Genomic DNA, 17,678 nt, shown 5'->3' on the forward strand with positions numbered 1-17,678 from the left:
AATTACAACTGCCAAATCTCCAGCGGGATGCTATGAGTGGAAAAGCACAGTCTGCCATTCAGCTTTCAGAAAAGCAGGGTGCTTGGCCTCACTATCCGCAGTTCTCAAACCAGTAAAGCTTCCTATCAACTCCCCACAAAAGCACAGGTAAAAGAGGGATCATCTAGTGTTCTGATGTCCTCAATCATTCCCCAGACCTTTCCTCATATGGTTTGTTGCCTCTGTCCCTTTTTGAGTGATGAAAAGACAAGACCACAAGGATCATCCTGAGCTACTGAATCCAATCTCTCCCAGATGTTGTCCTAAAAGATCCACAATACAGACACTGAAACACACTGCAATGCAGAGAGGAATTCAGAAATCCCACGATTTCACAGGAAGAGCAGGGGACAGGAAGGTCCCAGGTGCTGTGGGAATCACCCAGTCATAACTCCCGGCACTGCCATCTGAATGAGGAGCTCTAGGCAAAACTGTCTAGGAATCCAGTGCCTTCCAAACCTGTCACTTGTTATCTGAGCTCCAGCAGCACATGATTACTCCAGCCAGAGGGATGAGTGCCCAGTTATTTCCCACTTCCCAGTCTCAGAGCTTTTATCTGAGGAACAGCTTGCATTAAGCCAACACTAGTACGGCTGCCTCATACAGGGAGGATAATAATGGGGTAAAGAGGAGGAAGGGAGGAAGCTGAGGACATGGAAAGATGTCCAGTGTCATCCTGGTTCCACATTGTGGAAAAGGCTTCCCTGAATCCAGGAGAGGAAAGGAAAAAAAGGCTCATTTTACCCAATTACCCAATTATTTTTTTATCATTACCTGATTCCCTTGCCTTTTGTTCCTTTTATACTTCCAGTAGAAGCAGGAGTTTATCTGCTTTTTAGTACTGTCATTGTTATTAGGCTAATGGATTTTCAGAAAGTGCCAGGAAGATCTGACCATGATAAAGGCCATGGCTGTTCCAATGCTTGAGACAAAAATCTGTGCACAGGTTTAGGAAAAATCAGTGCTTTTGGAGCATCATTTGCCTTGCTTCTTACTCAGGATTATATAAATCGGAATAATTACATGTATTAACAGGTAAAGCTTTACTCTGAACAAAAAGGCTGCTATACACCTTGGGAATAGCTTTCACACGACTCCCATGCATGGAGAAGAAATGCATGCCATATCCAGCTCAGTCTCAACAGTTAGCACAGCTCTGATTACACCCCTTCTGCATTATCATCTTACATTTGTTAGCCTCTGTGACACAAAATAATGAAGGAAAATCTGTCAAAAACTGAATAGCTACCATCCTCTTTGCATAAAACCGAGTGGGAAAATGTAAATCTATTCTCTCACATAGTATAGCTTAGCCAAGAGTACAAAGAAATGAAAAGCAATGTAGCCAGTGTCTAGAGCGAGCCTTTTCAGTGGGCCACCTTTCATTAGCAATCCTTCTCCCCATGCCCTTCTTCTCCCTTACATGCCTCCTGTCTCCTCACACCTGTTATTTTCAAGGTCAGGATAATAGAGTGTGCATCCCCAAGGAACCAGCAAAATGGGTACAGAGCATTTTGCTTGCCAGGAAGAGTGAGCTCAGCTCAGACAGAGTTGTTTACACAGACAGACCTCCCAAAACACTCGCAGTCTGCATCGCATTTTTTGAATATGAGCTCTCACCATTTCACCTACAGCTTTATCAAATCATGCAACTGATTTCATGTTATTGCAATATATCGGCTTAGCAGAATACATCCTTTGCATGTCCCTTCTGAGTGTGTGCACCCATAATGATGTCAGTAAGGGTCAGCAAGATGAGCATTTGCATTCTGCCCCAGTTTTAAGTAACAGAGGCCTATTTTCAAGATGAGTCAACTCATTTTATGCCAAGAACAGTTGGCAGGAGCGCTACTAAAGCATGCATGTTGCCACATTGTGTTCAGTCATTTTAGTTTTGCAATCATAGAGCCAAACAACAGGATGTGAGTTAATGCACCTTTCATTAAAACTGAAGCTAGCTTTAGCTTTTAAGAATTTTTATTGATCATTTGAGTGTGGTGACTTCAGAAACGACTTCCAATTTCTTTTTATCAACAAAACATCCAACAACAACAACAATCAGTCCTTCCAGAGAATTTCTGCAGAATCTGATAATCATGGTGTGGCTCAAGGCATCAAAATGCACTTCGTAACCTTCAGAATCACTTCCTGAAAAGAAGCTCATACATTCATTTTACCAGGGCAGAGACAAAATATCTAAGCCAAGGAAACTGATAAAAAAGCAATAAGACCTGTGACCTTTGGAGATGAAGATCACATCATCTCTAAAGGTCTAGAGGCATATTGAGCCTACATTGCCTCCTCACTGAACCTGGGAGATTTGCCGGACTAAGCAGGAGGGAAGGAGTATGGACTAGAATGCCACCCTGTGCCACGTGCTCTGGGTGTCCCTGCTGGAGCAGGGGGGATGGACTAGACGATCTCTAGAGGTCCCTTCTAACCTCAACCATTCTGTGACTCTGTGTGATTCAGTGTGACTAGTTCATTTTTACAGTGAGGTGGCTGCTGAGAGCAGATGTGTCTGTGATGGTCCAAACAGCTTACAGTGCTTATTGTCAAAAGTTGCCTGGTGTCACACAAAAAGATCGTTTATCCTGTTGCTTATGATTTTTTTCCCTAAGCATCCAGATGTGGTCAGTGTTGGAGAGAGAGTACTGAGCTGGGCAGACCCTTGCGCAGAACCTTTTTGGCCATTCTCAAGGCAGCACTGGCTCCATAAAGCTATGCTTCTCTGCACCACTTTCTAGTCTGCACACAGAATTATTTCCTCTGGCTGAAACCTAGCATCCAGATAGCTGGCACTAAGGCTGTTTAGTTTCAGTAGGGAAAATATTTCACTTCCAGTAGGGAGACTCCAACCAATGCTTTGACATAGCTTTTATTGCTTTCATTTATTGGAGCTAAAGAAAAGTTTTCTGGATTTTATCAAGTTTTGCTTTTATAACTCCAGGAGAAATAGTTTTGCTTTCCTATCTCCAAAATTGCCTAAGTCATAGTCTGAACCCTGCCTTGACATTGCTTCTATCCATGTGCTCATCTCAGCGTAGGCAGAGTGCACAGGGCCTGCTGTGACTCAGCTTTGGATATTCCTTACTACAAAAAGGGTGCTTAAGGCTTTGTTGCATACATAGGGAAGGAAAGGATCTGCTGGCCACTTTTTTTTTTATTTTAATTCTTTTTGCATTTTCTTCTTCATTCTGCCTGGAACTGTGCTCCAGGGAAATGTGGGAACCAGCCACCAGTTTGCTATTTCTGCCAGCCAAATAGGAACCAAGGAGAATCACTGCTCGTACAGGTACTCTGCTCCTGGGGAACCCAAATGCTGCCTCTGCAACTGTCCCTGCTAATGCCAGCCTGACAGCAATAAATTGGACTTAGAGCACCCACTGTGCCATGCACCACATTGGTGCAGGAATGCCATCAAGCAGCCTGGTGTGTGTTACATTTTACCAATAATGAAAGCAACCTACTAAATTTCCTCTGAGAACGAAGCAGCAATAAGCCGAAGTGCCCCCCTGCTGTCAAAATCACTGAAATCATGCAAAGAACTCATCACTTTGAAATATGAAAGAAACTCCATGTCCTTTCTGCAAGACAAACTCAATTAGACAGAAAAAGCGGAACAGCTGCTTTTTCAAAGAGAGAGACGACCTTATGGTGCAATTTTCACACTCAGTCGATCAAAGCTCTCAGTGTGATTCATTGACCATGAGAATGAAGCTAGACGAAAGACATTGTTAAAAGGTCATTCCCTCCTATTGATACAAGAGGCTTAAGTAAAATATTTCAAGAGCACATACCCCTCCTTTAAGAGATCCTGGATGTAACTCCACCCCCAGTAGAACAAGAGAAGTTAAAAGAGCAAATACTGCACAATAAGGTCCAACACCATGCATAAACATTAATGTTTCGCCCATGCCCCTATAGCCAGCACAGCCAGATAGCCAGGTTTACTATAGCCAGGTTTACTATAGCCAGGTTTACTATTCCTGTGCTCTCGTTAGAAAATTGGAGACAAATCAACAAAGCCAATGAGAATTTTTGTGTCGATCAGGCCCATTATGTAGGAGGACAGAGAGCAGCTGAATAGAGATGTCAGCTGTAGCTTACACAGTTGTATAGGAGTATTTAGCTTCAAACACTACCACTAGCATCATCTAAGGTGGTATTCTGAAGCACAGGGATCGATACATACAATAAAGGAGGGAAAGTCCCTATGAATGAACATGTAAATACAAGCCAGTGGGCTTGTTCAGTGGATAGTGATGTCTCTGTTTTCTTCACTGCAGGCAGTATGTGTCAAATGAGAACAACCTTGTCCCTTACAACCTTGCCTTTGTGTCCAGGAGAGGGAATTCATCACTTTGCAGTGGAAAGCTCAAAGAAGCAGTGCTTTAGGAGCCATTTCCCTAAGCAAAGGTAATTCCACTGATACCTTCTCCTCAACTAAGACTGTCCAGTGACCACGCGACAGTAGGAGAAAAGACTTAAGAAAAGGAGCCCCTTAGGAATCAGGTTGGGAAATTACGGTTGGTCTGAGGCAACGTGAACTGAAGAGCAGAAGGAACCGTGCACATACGCAGAGGGGAGCGTGGCCAGGGCCTGTGTTTTTATGAGTAGGCACAAAAGCACATTTTATGTGGGAAGGTGGCACAGCGCTGACGGCAGTGGCTGTCTTTTGAGAGGAGTCCCACATTGCAACCCAGCGGTGTGACATTAGCAGTCAGCAAGGTGTTGGCCACATTCCCAGGCATCTAATCTATGCTGAAAAACTGAATGCCCTGTGCAAGGCTGAGTAACACAGCGGTAACTCCGAGGAGGACTACTCACTTCTTGCATTCACAAAGAGGAAATAGACGGGCCTGCATATCCTAATCCTTGACTGCTATTGCAGCTTGTTTGCATCCTCGTCCAACCCACGCTGGGTCATTGCTCTTGGGGGGCTGTTGAGAAATGTCCCTCAGCAGTCTCCATCCTGCACCCTAATGAGCCCCTTTCATATGTTGCAGCCAGGTACGCAAACATCCCAGCTATTAATAAACCATCTGCTGGGCTGGGCTTAAGTCCTGGCTGAAACTTTTTCTCTGCACAAAACCCACCAGTCTGGGTGGACAGAAACAACGATTTTTATCAAGTTGTTTGGGGATGGGAGAATAAAACCATAACGCAATCTCTTCTCTAAGCTCTGCTCAGCTTCCTTCATTTCACCTCTTTTGTTTTTTAAATGGATTGTTTTCATGTTTGAACTCGAATGACATTTCATTAACAAATGACTAGTTTAGAAAGTACAAAAAAAATACTTTTTTCCCTTAATTTTTTAAAAAACTCCCCCCCCCCTCCAGATTTTGAACATATTTTATCAACTGCATTGGCTATTCATGCAGTTCTACTCCCCTTAGTCTAACCACCTGTGCAAAACCACTGCACAGTACATTCAGCCAGAAAGACAGACTGTTTTCCTATCCAGGATACTCAAATCATTGTTTGATTCATGTGGTATTACCCTTGTTTAACTCTTCTACAAGTCTATTGACTTTATCTGGATAGAGATTTACACAATTTCCTCATGAGAATTGTGAAAACTGATAATGTATTGCACTGAAGGTGTCACTTCTGTCTTTTATTTCCACAGCAAAATAAATTTGAATCTGCTACTGTATATTGTTGTATATTACTGTGTATTACCTGATGATTTTATATCCATTTCTGAATAGAGGAAACCACAAAATAAATGATAAATCTATAAATGTTATTTGCTACTGCACAGAACACAGTATCCTTACCTCTAAAAAAGACCAAAACAAAAATTAATCTAACTATATGACAAGACCTGGAGCCAGGTCTTGGCTCCAAGCTCTTTGCTCTATAGGCAAATTGCATATAAGTTTGTAAGGGCTAGATATAGAGGCCCAGGTTTCGGAAGCCACAGTGTTTGTCCCAGCCCCGTAGCACTACTCTCCTCCCTGCTCTTGCCTGACCTAATGCCCTGCAGTCTGCCCAGAGTGAGCCACCATGTATACCCAGTATCCACACGGCTGCCAGCAGGAGGGGTCAGCAACCCCAACCTACAAATGAGAGGGCAAAGATACAGGTAGATTATATGATTTCTTGTTTGGAGAAGCGAGACAGCATGGATCCAAGGTCTGATCTCTGCTCAGGATTTATGTGGTCTTGCACAAGGAAAGGGGAGTTTCTGTTTTGAAAATCTTGTTTAAAGTCCTACTGAAGTGTCTCTGTTTAAGCAAATAAAAGCATTGAGTGGGGAGCACTTCCCTAGGTGCAAGAACATGAGAGCAGGAGCTTACCATTAGGCATCTGTGTTTTTCAGTTCTTGGCCCAAGCTCTTTTTTTCCCATCTGTATATCAGAAATGGAGCTTTTAACCCACTGCCAGGGTGCCGCGGTGCCTCGCTACCAAAATTAACCAGACGCGGTGCTGCACTAGGTTTTGTGGTGGTTATAAACCCCAAAGTGCTTGTAATATTTGGGCCAGTAAGTGACAGAGTAAGTTCCTTTTCTACATCGCTTGTCTGACGGTCCGCTTTCGATTCGCTGTCACCATAAGAAAAGGCAGTCTGCCAACATCAGCAGTTTTCCTGTTCCTGAGCAGTCTTGTCCAATATTTGACATTTCACAGCAGGGGCTTTTTTTTTTTTTTTTTTTTTTGGCTGAAGCCCTTAGGAAATGAACTGGTAGGAGTTTGGCATACATTTTCATGGGGAAAAGGTTACTAAATCCATGAAGTACGGTTTTACACTGCTTCTTTTGGAGGTTTTTACAACACAGTGGACATCATTAGGACCTACAGAAGATGCAATTGTACCTTTTCCACAAGGAGCTTGGTGGATCACTGCAGCACCGGTATCACAGCTCATTTATTTTCCAGTGCGCCTCGCTTTTGGTGTAAACTAAGATAGGTAAAGCACCATACAAGCAATTTCATTTTTTTTTTAATTGATACATTCCCTTAGAGTCATTCTGCACTGCTGGAGCAGATCAGAAGTGATGGCCGCTCACCCCCCGCTCTGCAGCAGAGCCGGCAGCATCTCAATCCTGAGCAGCCCAGGAAGATTTCTCAAGCACCATCATCTGTGCTAGCCTGAGCACTCAGCTCTCAGTACATGCTGTTCCCTTCACTCTCACTCTTCTCCTTCCCGCCTGAGCTGCTTCATTGTACTCTTATTTCATCTCCTGGATTTCACTTGGATTAATCGTGGTCATTGAATTTCTTCATATCCATTTATTTTTTGCATTTGTGCTGCTGCTTTGTTTCTCTCTTTCTTGAATCTAACACTCTTCTGTTTCTATTTGCTGTTTTTTGTGCCCTACCACCCTTTTGCAACCTCTTCCTTCTCTCCCCTTGCTTCTCCCTTTTTTATTGCACTGCTCTTCCCATTTTCATTGTCACTTCTTGCTGCTTTTTCCACCTAAACACAAGAAAAAGATGATTTCATGATGATGCTGGGGATTTCAGCCTTCTAAATTAATAATGTTCCAAAGTGCTCAATTACGAAGTCCCCAGCTGCAGCATACAGACTCTTAAATCCTTGTTTCCCAAAAGCGGCCAGGGCTGGGGTGCAGCTATAGCACTCTCTATGCATCTGGGTCCTGAGTGCAAGTATCTTGTTGCAAGTGCAGGAGCGGTGCAAAAGGGGCACAGTCAATCCACAGCCGTTTCCATGCTGTATTTTTCTTATTGATGAACCACTTTAATTTCTTTTGTAACTCTCTAAAAAAAAATGATTTGAGACTTTTAGCTGTGTCCAGCCAAGGGGGATGACTCTCGATACCCCCTCCAGGTGTTTTATCACAGCAAGACTGCCTTTGAATTCCCTTTTGGCTTCCTCTTCAGGCAACATAAATTCAGAGGAAACAGGCCCTCCATGGCTGAATATTTGTGCACTTTCCCCGTCAGCTAGCGAATCCTGGAACCTGTTCAGAACAAAAATGTCAGGCGCCGCGGGGCTCAGTCTGGCATGTGGGTGGGTTTACTCAGGCATGGAAATCAAATATGGGCCCAGGAAGCAACACTTTGTGGTAATAGGCCGGGGCTCAGTCTGCAGCTGGAATTGTAGTATCTTGTTCACTTAGCTGCAACCTGTCACTCTGCTGCAGAATTGAATATAAGGCAGGATGCTCACGTTCCCATTTTTTTAAACTCTATCACACTGAGTGTTCTGCGATGTTCAGTTTAAGGGTTTAGAAAAGCTAAAGAGGCAGGAAAGGACATCTGAATCCAGGACTCAAGCATTTTTTTTAAACACCTGAGATGATAAGTGAATTTCTCATAACTTCTTTCTACTTCCTTCAAAGTGAAAATAAATCACTTTTGTGTATTTGAATTTTGGAGTGTAAACAGGCAGCCTGGCCCTTGGCGCTTTGCTGCTATTTAGTTTTAATAATGAAAGCAAACAAGGAAAGGAAAGCATCTGTCAAGCCTTCAAGCATCTTTTAAACATCCTTAGCACACTTGCAAGGGAAAGTCCGGCAGCTTCTCCTTACCCTCAAGTCCAGAAGCAAAACAAGCACCCAAGAAAGCTAGATCTGAACAGACCAGACTGTATGCCTCCTCCTCACCCTTGCTTCTCTGTCTGGAGAGAGAAAAAGGCAGTATGTGGGTTTTAGAGTTCATCTGGCACAAGTTGCTAGCTCGTGAACATGGCTTCCCCAGTAAATAATCACAAGGTTGTATGACCAAGAAGAGAGAAAACTCAGAGCATCAGCATGAGCCGCTTCCCACTGTGCCTCTGGCAGGGGTGCTTTGGCAAAACATCTTAAAACATGTGCTTATTGCCAAAGGAAACAACGTACGCCTTCTTAAAACACGTCAAAAACTTACTGTTTCATACAAAGACCTACCTCTGCTTCTTCCTAGTTTGGCATCACCTCTCACTGCATCATCTAATGTCAGACCTAATCTACTGAAACTCTTTGGGCCTGATACTCTGTCTTTGTGCTCCTTCCAAAGGCTCATAACTAGCTACGGCTCTTACACGCAGAAGTTTCAATGATGATGATTGCCACGGAAATGGGAGATTTTGTAAAAATAAAAACCTTACTGATTAGTGTTTCATATGGCTTCGCACGCCAGGACGCACCCACCTGAAAAGGCAAACATTAGAAGTATGAATCAGAAAGAGGCATTTTACAAACTGTAGCACGGACAGATAAGATCATTCCTAGACTATCATGACCTCCCAACTGAATGAATTACTTTATACACTGGAAAGAAATTCTTGGCACACATCAAAGGCAAAATTGAATTTATACCATCAGCTTATAAGCACAACAATAGAAACAAAAGTCTAGGCCAAAAACTAAAGGTTATATGGTTCTCTGCCTCTTTTCCCCTTTCTCCCAAAGAGTTAGCTGTTTGCTTTGGAAGCATTCCCTTCTTCCTAGCTCCTCTTCTTCACAGCATGATGGATGGGAGAGGAACGGCTGCCAGCTTGCCACTGCTGCCCCAGGTCTGCTGCTTGGTCCTTGCTCCAGGTGTCCCATCCAGCCATCCACGCGAGCTGCCGGCATGCAGGGTGAGCAGCGCTGTGTCAGCCCTCTGGATTTCAGCAGTGTCACTCCTGCAAGTGATTCAGAACCACAGTCGACCCACATACTCTGTCTGTAAAACCACACAATCCTGTTTTTGTTATCCTTGCCATTCCTCCCACCTTCCTTCCTCTTCCTTGTGTCACGAGCTTATTGCACCTCAGCCGCAAGGAGACCATAAATTCTTCAGGGTTTCTTATGCTTCAACATCTGCTTGCCCAGTGGGTGCTACCAGTACATGAATAATCATTATAAAAAAAAACAAGCGTGGATCTAAATGGCTGGGGCAAGTAAGACACATACACATAACTTCAGCCCCTAAGGCCTGTTTGACCTAGAAACCCGTATTTGCTTGAAGCCATTCTTCTTGTGCTTTCTTCTTTAAGTCAGGATTGAGGTTAAATCAAACTGTAAAGAAATGCAATAAATAAACATTATAATTTCATGATCTAAAAGCCTGGTGTGGTTGCTTTCAGTTTCCTGCTTAATTGACAGGTGGATAAAATCCAAGAATTGAAGAAAAAAAGTGTTTACTTCTCTGCTACTGGATCTCCCTGAAAGGAAAAACACTCATATATCACTGCTGCGTTATAACATCCTTCCACAGACTGCAAAAAATACTAGCTGTAACTTACTTTATTTTTTTTCAGGCTTCAGGCACCTACATAGCAGAAAATGAGGTCAAACCCCAGGAAAGCTCGTGGAGTCCTCCCAAAGCAGCAATGTCACAGTCAGAGATCCCTAGGGTCACGACAGTCAATAGGTGTGAGTCTCAACCCTCTTCTCGTCCAAGAAGGAACCATGGCCATCAGGTTGCTGGTGGGTTTGGTGAGGACTCACATGACAATCAAAAGAAACCTGTGTTGAAGGGACAGCATGATCAGGGATTTCATTATCAAGAGAGAAGATGCTGACACTGACAGTGCTATTTGCTCTGGTCTATATTACATATGCTGCTTAAGATTTGATTGCAATGCTTAAGCAGTATCAATGACCTGCTTTATCCTTGTCATACGTCCAAAATAGTACTTTTTTTTTTCCCAGTGTGCTTGTGCAATGTACAAGCATACCAGATCTTGCTGCAATCTGCAGATCTAATCACCCATGGTTTGAAACAGGCTCTAGACATAAAGACAAAACAACTTCGTAGCTGGCCATGCTCTAGATTTGAGCATGAGAAAAAGGTCTAAAATGCAATACACCTCTGTCATTGATTCCTTTTCTTCTCTGCTTTACGGTTTTGCTCCCTGCTCTACATTCTTACCCAGTGAGCTACAAGACTCCCCAGAGCAGCAATACCTACTAATGAGTCAGTCTCATGTGGTGGACAGCTCTTTACCTGGAAACCTGGCAGGCTCGCTGCTGTTGCAGCATCAAATCTGTTTATATCTTCTTCTGGCCTCCTTCTGCCTGTGCTATCTGAATTTGCTCTGATTTATGCTGAGGAACTATTGCTCAAAAGCAACCAGCACCATGCACCCGTTCAGCTGGGGCTGCAGCACCCAAGGGCTCACAGTCCCCACTGTGCCCTGGAGTCACCACGATGGGCTCAGCTCCTCTGGCCAGCAGGGAGGAGAGTATTGGTACCATTTTTGTCCTGAAAATCAGGATGGCAGGAAAGGCAGGATCTGCAGTCCTGATGGCTCCTCACTATCTGCACCATCACAACACCCCCATGTCCATCCTGTGGGGCTGCTGCTGACACGCTCTGTGTTAAGCCACGTGTTTCACATTTATAGGTCATTTTGTCTTCATCTGAATTATAATTTTGTTGCGCATCGTAAATGCAGAACGAGTTTCAGTTCTTCTCCCCGTGCCCTTTGGTTTATTGCATTTACATAAAGCTGTCGAATTTATATGAGGCTTTTATAACTTTCTTAAATGAATTTCTTCAATCATCTAGAAGATGACATTTCCACAGTAACACCGTTATTTCCCAAACCCTATTTTCTGGTATCTTTGGCCTCACTGAGGTGGCACATTCTTCATTAAACCTAGCAGTACATGGAGTCATTAAGGCGATAGCCATGTGCCATTAGAGCTGTTGTAGCAGTGCTGACAGGGACTTCACCCTTGGGCCATTTGAAGCAGTTATTAAGTAAAGTGCCAAGAGATATGGAAGGGCTTAGAAAGATTTGAATTGCCTTGTTGTTGTACATCTATACAGATAGCATGGGAAGGCTGCTTCAGTAGCTCAACTCCTCTTCTGGAAAACCACAGAGCTATCAATCACCTCAGCCAGCACAGCTAATAACATTGAGACATCTCCCTTCCTTCCTCCGCAGCGCTCTGCAGAGTGAACCTTTCTCGCTCCTAGCAACTTGTTGTCATTCTCTCTTTTTCTGCCCTGGTGATTAAACTCTCCTCCACGGCAGAAGGGCTCCGCTGGCCTTCCAGCATGTCACAGCCGATGTCATCAGAGCCGCCGTCGCCCGAGCCTGGCGGGGAAAACCACATGCAGGAGCGACAAGTAACCTTAAGGAGTGGGAAGCGTAGATAACACAACGAAGCCTGCCTGTGCCATTGGCAGGACAACATTTTAAATTCCCTGGATGATTCAAGGCTTCTCAATACAATATGAGCTCTACCCTTGAGGAATTTTTCAGTCAAATGTCTTAACTGTTTTCCAGGTAAGCAGGAAGTCATTTTGCATCAACTTCCCCGAGTTTCTCATCAAGCCTGTAGCAATGCAGAGCAACTAATTTATCTCGCAGTACTCTTAACCCTGCTTGAGCTGGCCACACAAGATGCACTAATGATGAACAGACTCAGCTTTTTAGCAATGTCTCTCAGGGTGGACATTTCACCTCACCCTAAGGGATGCTCAACTCTGCTGCATCTGAAAACTCGCGTTTTGCAGCCCCTTTGCACAAATGGCACAAGCAAAACAAACACGTCAACCCAGCACCACCAAATGTAAAAACGTAAATTATATAAAGATGCAGTTCTGATTAACATCAACTTTTAAAGATAATTCCTGTCGACATAGCTTAGCATTTTCAAGGCCCAGTCTTCAAATTGCTAAAAGTTCATTACAGAGATTTTTTGCATAATGGCATTCTTAAATTATTTATTACATCTTACATTTTGAGATTGTTCATGAGCTCTGCTTTAAGGTATGCACATGCTGAGAAGTCCTGAACACTTAACTCTGACATAGCTAAACTGAGATTGTGAACTTTACAGGGCAAGAATTGTGTGCCCTAAAATAAATGGCTGAGTTCAGGTGGGATCTTATAATTCATAATTTTATACAGGGCTAATTGCAGATCTTTGCATCCTACTATATAGACTGAAAAAAAAAATCTTTACTAGTATGTGATTGTAAGTGTTGAAGTTTTTATCCTGGGGGAGAAGAGGAAAGTCCTACTTCTAACTGGATTTCTATGACAATTTTCAGCTAAGTTTTTTGGCCATTTCTGAAGAAGAGTGTTAGAATCAGCATCCACTGTCTTGCCTGCTCATGTAAGTGTTTCCAGACACGGTTTATTTGAACAGCTGCAATACCTCCCTGTCAGGGGGGAAGGATGGGAAATATGGCCGGGCAGAGGGAGAAAGTAGTAGCCTTGGTTTCAGGCTTATATCTGTGAAAACTTGCTCAAGTTTGGCCACATTATGTGCCACATAGCTGATTTAAGTGGCGGTGCAGAGCAGATAGGAAAATTAGGCTTCAACAATGCTCAGCACCACTATATCTGAGCCAGCTCAGCTCCCCATTTCCACATTGCCGCTTGCCCTGGGCATATTCTGGCCCTGACCTCAGCAGGGCAATGACTGTGTTACGTTTGCAGGACCTACTCTGCTGACCTTTCTGAAGCACTATGAGAGTAGCAGCATCTAGGCGAGCACTTAAATGTGGGTGAGGAGGGAAACTCGTGCCTATTGCCTTCTCTTCTTTGTCTTCTTTTTCTTCTCTTTTTCTTTCTCTTTTCTGCTCTAAAATAAGCTTCTAGCCCTTTGGCTTCAAAAATACAGACTATGCAAAAAACAAACAAACAAAAAACTCCAATACCAGAAAGCAATTAAAGTTTTTATTACCTTTGTAAGATCTCACACGTTTCAGTCACTCAGTTTGTCATTTTTCACTGCTTCAGATGAGCAAAAATAGAAGTCTGTTATTTTGTTGGCAGTTCCCTGTTTACTAATCACCAATTACTTGGTGATTTCTTCTGCTTTCTTCATTACTGATAATAAAAACCCATTGTACTGCCTGATTGTCTAGGTTGATTTAAATCGTCTCTTCAGGCCATTATATTTGCTGCTAATGACACATCTGGCTTTGTATTTTGTACTTTTTTAACTCAAGCTTTTTATTTGATATATCATACAATGATAATTTTTGAAATGAGCTGTTTCTAAAGGCACTAATTAACCTAAGAAGTGCCTCTCTTTCGTCATTTACTTCACTGCAGTCTTTTGCCTTGCGCATTTTCTGCCTTTACCAGCTTTCCGTGCAGATTTTAAGAGGCAATGCATAGTGTCTTCCACATGCATTAGGCTGCTCTTTTTTTTTTTGTCAAGTGTCTGTTTTTTCAAAGACCAAGCTCATATAAAAGCTTCTGATATAGTGTAATCTATCTCATATTGCTGAAATCAGTCCAGCTAATTTATTGCTTTTTGTTTACACTCTGAAAGAGAGCAAGATCTTTTCCCAGCAGTCTTCCCAGAAGCCTCTAAAATGTACTATTTATTGCACTTAAAGTTCTGGTTAAATAATATTCAATCATCTCTGAAGCAATTTCACATGGAGAATGTTCCTGGGGACAGTTAAGAGCCTGCAATGCCTTTTCATAGTATGGGGCGACATAAATGACAAATGATGAATGAAGAGACCATTAAAGCTTTATCATTTCTTTAGAGTTTGCCTGACACTGTTTAAATTAAATGCCAGCATTTGCAGAGTGAATACCAATTTTGCCCACAAGCCTTCATATGGATTTTAAAGGGAGAAGAGTACATTGATTGCACAATTAAAAGATTCCAGAAGAAAAAGCAAGTTAAAATTATGCATAAACTGTGAGTGGTTATTGCAAGAAACCAGCTTTAAATGCCTGGGGAGTGTGTAGAGTGACCGAGGCAGAGCCAAAGCAGCTACAGGAGATTTCAAGGTACCTTGAACACAACCTCCAGGTCTTGGTGACTCACACGGGGACTAGAGGGGCATTTCAGCTCAGAGCCACACTGATCTCCTCCACTCCGAAACGCACAGGCTCCCCTCCAGATTCAGAGGTCTTTACTGGCAGCGCTCTCCTTACGGCTTGCTCATTAGTGTCGAGCAGAAGGGTGAGGTGCGTTATGGACAGATGTCCCCTTCCCTGTGCTGGTGGCAGAGCTCAGCTACTCTGCCCCAGGTCACCACTGCTGTCCTCTCGGCCTAGGCTGCCTTTTCCTCCATGTTCTCTGTATGAGGGCTCCCAACTCAACCAGGGCGATACAAACTAGGTTGGCAGGAACCACCATTCTCCACTGTGCACTTCGAGACTATTTGAAATAGTCAAGAAGAGCAAAAAAACATAATTTCCAGTATGCTTAGACAGCCGTAAACTTGCCCGTGATTTTTTGCATTCCAGATTTAATACCAGGCAACCACACAGTCAGCTCAGGCCTCCGCCAAAGGGGCAGGGTCCTTTCACAGATTGCTATCACAGTTTGGTTGGGTCTAATGTCTCAAATATTTATGTTAGTTTTAGAGACCCTACACATTGCTCAGATGGGCATGTGCTTTTCAAGGGCCCTCTTTTTCAAAAGCCTCATCCAGGTTTCAGGGTCCCCATGGCAATACTCTCACAGGGGCAGTACTCATATCAGTAAAAACAAGCAAGAAAAGGGAAAGACAGACACAACTAGAAGCTACATTTGCAGAACAGACTTCAATGCAAAGTTGAATTTTACAACCTCATCATGAGTTAGTAGAACAAAATAAGTGGCAAAGTCCATAAGCACTGTCCTGTGCTGTCCCTTGGGATCAATATAGTTAATTTGCATGTGCTGTAAAGCAGATATGCAGCTGGGTAAGTGCATACAGATTGCTTGTACAGCGCACATACCCATGGAGCCTGCTGTAATGAGTCTGTCATGTACACAGCTCCCTGCTCTTTGTAGAAGCTCCTTGCCCGTGGGCTCCAGACCAGAACAGCAGGCTTCAACATGTGGAATAAAAACCTCAGATCCAGTGGTGTTAGGCACACCTGGAACGTGTCATTTGAAGGCATCCTGTTGAACCTCAGCCTTCTCTTAATGATTATTTAAAATATCCAAGTGACTCACTTTTTCAGCATAAGCTGATTGAAAAGGGTACATTTATTTAAAGTATTTTCTCTCTTGAAAATTTCTAGGAGGTGCATTGTTGCTGCCAAGACAACTTTGCTTGCATTCATTTATCTGTTTAGGCTTATTTATATTCTCATACAAAGGGGTCTCCCTGAGCAAGAATCTGATCTCACTTTTTTCCAGTAAATTCAGCAAAGTTCTGCTGAATTTCCCCAGTGTGAATGTGTTCCAAATCTGTCTCGCAAGATCCAAGATTAAACAAAAATGAACAGCCAGTTATATGGAAGCTTTAAATATGTAGCAAGAAGAGTAATGGAATGAGGATAATACAGTTTATTTGTAGAAGTAGAAGCAAGCAGTCTAAATAAATGCAAGCAACTGATAATTGTTTAGATATCCTGAGGTTTTGTAAACATGTCATTAAATTGGTGAGTTCCAAATGCATCCTTCCAATTTTTTTACAGCATGAAAATTTCATGTGGACAGGCCCTCCAGCGCCTCTCTCTCCAGCAGTTTTGTTTATAGGCTTATTAGGGCCTGGAAACATCCAGGTCTCAATTAACAAACAGGTCCATGACCTTTGCGAACATCAGTTTTGAAATTTGTAAGCGGGGATTCCAGCTATGCCTAGAAGCTTAAGATGTTTATAAAACTGCTGCGGACAGCACTGCAGTTGACTATTTTGTTCAACTGGGAGCCTAATCTGGAGCAAGCCCACCAAGATCACAAGTTATTGCCAAGTAATATTGCCATGCTATTCTTTAATGTGAGAAAATATCCTCAATACCGCAGGCTACTACTCTCTTAGAAATAAGAAGAGTATCTAAATCTGAAGCAAAACAAAGTTAAGGGCTGGAGACTCACTGCCTTCAACTGCCTTTCAGACTCCTTAGTGATCCCTAGAAAGCCAATGTCACACCAGTCTTCAGAAAAGGCAAGAAGGAGGACCCAGGCAACTACAGGCCAGTGAGCTTCACCTCCGTCCCCGGAAAAGTGATGGAACGGCATAAAACTGGACGTTGTCTCCAGGCACATGGAGGACAAGAAGGTTCTCAAGAGTAGTCAGCATGGATTCACCAAGGGGAAATCTTGCTTGACTAACCTGATAGCCTTCTATGATGGAATGACCAGCTGGATAGATGAGAGGAGAGCAGTGGATGTCGTCTATCTCTACTTCACCAAGGTTTTTGACACCGTCGCTCACAACATCCTCCTGGGCAAGCTCCGAAAGTGTGGGATAGATGAGTGGACAGTGAGGTGGATTAGGAACTGGCTGGATGGCAGAGCTCAGAGGGTGGTGATCAGCAGTGCAGAGTCTAGTTGGAGGCCTGTAGCTAGCGGGGTCCCCCAGGGGTCAGTCCTTGGTCCAGTCCTGTTCAATTTATTCATCAATGACCTGGATGAAGGCACAGAGTGTTCCCTCAGTAAGTTGGCTGATGATACCAAACTGGGAGGAATAGCCGATACCCCAGAGGGCTGCGCTGCCATCCAGAGGGACCTGGACAGACTGGACAACTGGGTGGTGAAAAACCTCATGAAATTCAACAAGGCCAAGTGTAAGGTCCTGAATTTAGGAAGAAATAACCCCAGACACCAGTACAGGCTGGGAACTGACCTCCTGGAGAGCAGCTCTGCAGAGAGGGACGTGGGTGTCATGGTGGACGGCAAGTTGACCATGAGGGAGTCGTGTGCCCCAGTGGCCAAGAAGGCCAATGGGATCCTGGGGTGCATTAAGAAGAGCATCTCCAGCAGGTCGAGAGAGGTGATCTTGCCCCTCTACTCAGCCCTAGTGAGGCCACATCTGGAGTACTGTGTCCAGTTCTG

The sequence above is a fragment of the Tinamus guttatus genome, unplaced genomic scaffold (assembly GCF_059628265.1).
Source record: "Tinamus guttatus ecotype Peru unplaced genomic scaffold, ASM5962826v1 Tinamus_guttatus_pri_ptg000171l, whole genome shotgun sequence".
In the NCBI taxonomy this organism is placed as follows: domain Eukaryota; kingdom Metazoa; phylum Chordata; class Aves; order Tinamiformes; family Tinamidae; genus Tinamus; species Tinamus guttatus.